The sequence below is a fragment of the Solanum stenotomum genome, chromosome 1 (assembly GCF_019186545.1).
Source record: "Solanum stenotomum isolate F172 chromosome 1, ASM1918654v1, whole genome shotgun sequence".
NCBI classification, from domain to species: domain Eukaryota; kingdom Viridiplantae; phylum Streptophyta; class Magnoliopsida; order Solanales; family Solanaceae; genus Solanum; species Solanum stenotomum.
This window is the reverse complement of record NC_064282.1, coordinates 95,295,301-95,298,978: the sequence shown is the minus strand read 5'-3', so window position 1 is coordinate 95,298,978 and position 3,678 is coordinate 95,295,301. Positions and strand designations below refer to the sequence as shown.

The 3,678-nt window shown below is 33.5% G+C and overlaps 1 pseudogene; it reads right to left on the bottom strand.

Moving 5' to 3' along the window:
- Nucleotides 1–308: 308 nt before the first annotated feature.
- LOC125859694 (glucan endo-1,3-beta-glucosidase A-like) lies at nt 309–2,483 on the bottom strand (annotated as a pseudogene).
- Between the last annotated feature and the right edge of the window lie 1,195 nt (nt 2,484–3,678).

Sequence of the window (3,678 nt, the reverse complement as noted above, 5' to 3'; positions counted from 1 at the left end):
TGGTTTCCTTTCTTGTTGATGTGTTTGCCTACGAAGAGTATGGCTAAATGTTTAAGTGTCATTTATCAAAATCGACAGACGCTACAGTTAACAGATGTGATCATGGTTTGCATGCATTTCTTAAATGTATTTTTAAGTGTATATAACATAAAACATATATTGATATCAAGGTTACACAACAGGCCATACATTTGTCAAGACATTAATTATATATAAGGTATGTGCTATCATTTTATTGAGGAGAAAGACACACAAATTCTCTCCTTATTATTCATAGCACTATATATATTAATTATAATATGGTATCATCAATTGAAATTGAGTTGATACTTTGGCCTCTGATCAGAATAAAAGAGTCAAAAATGCTTCTCACTTGTTTTTCCATTCTTTTGATTTTCATTAAACATGGCGAATAAATAAGTTTCTATCGTACTTCCAGGTTTCTTTGGTGTTCAAGTCCCTCCTTTCACATGATTAATCAAATTCGTATAAAAAGCTTGTGCATTTTCCATAGTTGCTGCAGGGTGTCCCTCAGAAGGCCAACCACTTTCCGATACAATAATCTCAATATTTTGTCCTCCAAGTTTCTCCATAGCAAAATACATTGAATCTAAAAGGGCATCAAAAAGATTTTGATATCCCGCGGAATTTGTACCTTGTTCATTGAAAAGTGCATAAGAAAGAGGAACATCGTTAGTGTTATCAATATGGCCAAAATAACGGTAAATATTGGCTAAGAGTGGGAGGTTACTTCGTGCTAGAAATTCGATTATGGGAATAATGAAGCTTTTGTGTTCTTCGCAAAAAATACTAGCACTTGGTGGGTAGGTGTTTGTTAAGAGCGCTGAATATGTCGCGGTTGAGACCTTAATTTGATCTTGCAACCCTGCTGATGTTAACGCGTTGTAAACATTTTCCATTGTTGGACCAACAAATTGTGTATATTGACCGGTATTTGTACTGGGATCAATTTCATTTCCAACAGCTATATTTTTAAATTTAACATCTGGGAAATTACTTATTATATTATCTTGAACCCAACCATTAGCACTTGAAGGATTGGCTAGGGCTTCAAGATCTTGATTTGGGACATCAAGAATTATTTCAATGCCACTTCCTTTGAGAGCATTGAAGACATTTGTGTCTAGATAGTAAATTCTCATCTTTTTAATGCCATTAGAATTGTATAGGTTTTGACATCTTGATCCGATGGTAAATTGTTGGCAATTTTTCCATAGCATACTCCAATTGGTTGTGCTCCCACATTATAATGATAAATAGTTATAGTTTGGACTATAATTATAAATAGTATCGTTTATCTATCCAAAATTCATAAAAATAATTTTAGAGAGAGGAAAGAGGAGAGCGAGATAAAGAGAGATAGAAGAGACGAGCGAGATCAAGAGAGATGAGGAGAGAGGCAAGCATGTTGTATCTTAGAAACCACTTGTATATCTTAATTGAAACTAAGATACACATATACACAATCTCTTCTCTTTCTCTCTCTCTCTTCCCCAAATCTCCCTGTCATTTCTCCTCTCTCAATCTCACACACAACTACACAAATGCACATATTAGTTTTGAAATTGAAATATAGATAGACATATACATATTGTATCACCCCTAAAATAAATACATGATACAATCTGTATTGATTTATTGTGATATACAAATGAAAAAACATATTGATACAATGTTTGAATATCACCCCTAAAATAATATATAAATATATTACTTTTCAGATAATAGTTGTATTAGATTTTTTTTTAATACAAAAATCTAGTCATATATTAATTTTTATAAATTATTTTTATACCTAAATCAATTGGATGTATCATTATCTATCAATTAAAGAAGATACACTTTGATAATAATTGTTTCATTTTTTCTGATATATATATATATCTTTGATTATATCAATCGAAGAAGATACACTTTAATAATAACTGTATCATTTTTCCTGATGCATATATTCAATTGATTGTATCAATCTAAGAAGAATAGAATATTTAAATATTGAACAACAAATCAAGAACCCATAATGGGAATTTTTTATATACCGGCATTAATCCAATAACAATGAATCAACAATTAGAAGCCACCTAGAAAATATTGAAGATCACGAAGTACATGTAGATAAAAATTAATAATTTAGGTAAAGCTTAATGGAGTTTTGTATTAATATAAGAAATAAGAAGAAAAATTCATGCAATGAAATGTAGAGAGGCAAAGAGAGAGGGCGAGAAAAAAATGTGAGAGGAGAATAGGAGGGAGAGAGAGGGAGGAGAGTGGAGAGCAAAAGAGGAAAAGGGAGAAGAGATTAGTTATAAAACTAGGTGTAAGTCCTTTCGTAAGCTCAATACATGATACAATTGATCATTCCTCACCTTACACATTCATACCTTGGCAAAATATATCACCACGAATGTAGACTTACAATGAAAAATCTGAATGGTAAACTCAACATTATAATACAATCCCATTATCTATCATGGATCTTCATTTATCATGGATCGCATCTCTACCGATCTCACAATATCTTTCGCTAACAATTCAATCGTACTCATTACTAAACTCGAAACAAATGGAGGTCACTTATTATCACACTCGAGCTAACGTCTATACACTCTTTTCTCAAGTCCTTTCCAATAGTTTCTAACCAATCTGACAGACTTGTGACACTATTACCATAGCCACAACAAAACGAATGAAGGCACGCGTCTCTGAACCCAATTATTTACCCCTCTAAAGATACCTCTTTAGCCTTCACAATCAAATAAAATATTCTTCCTTTTGCTTCTCTCTAAAGGTTGTACTACATCCCACTATCTTTTTTCATCATGACCCTAGCTCTTTTAAATTCTATTTGAGTGGTGTCCCACCATCTCTTAAAACTATTCATAAAACCACGTTACTCACCAAATATTAGGAAATCACAACCTTAGGTACCCTCAAGTCGTAATTACTATACAAAATTCGCTTAATCAACAATCTCATTATATAGTTGCATCCCATCACAATCCATTGCAAACTCTTATTACCATAACACTCGGTTAGCCCTGACTATCACTATGAAGTCAACCCTTTCATCAACATGACCCCTAAAACTCAGGTATACTCATCAAATTTAAAGGACTAACCCAATCTTGGTATACACTTTCTTACTAAAATCTTCAATTCCTTCACCCAAGTATACTCAATGGAACTTTCTTTATCCGTAAGCTTGTCATTCTGGTATTAATCCACTCCCTTATGGGTTAAGATAAAATCATCAATCATCATACTACCCTTCTTCTTCTTAACAAACAAGACATGAGCACCCCACGGGGAAGCACTAGGACGGATGAAACCTTTATCAAGAAGCCTTTGGATTTGAGCTTTAAGCTCTCTCAATTCTGACACCACCGTAAAAGACTCAATAGAGGGGGATTCAACCTTAACATCCCGAACATGAGCCAATAAGCCAATAATCATTCCCCGCCAATTTCCTAGCCTGAATTAAGGATATGATCTTAGCTAGCTTAGGTTTGTACACCCTTTCCCACTCTAATCTTTCCCTACCGGGGATCTGTAGAGTTACCGACTTAGTATTACAATTAAGCCTGGTATAATAGGGGGACAACCAAGTTATGCTTAAGATTATATCAAGTCAGTCATATCTTGTATAACCAAATCAAC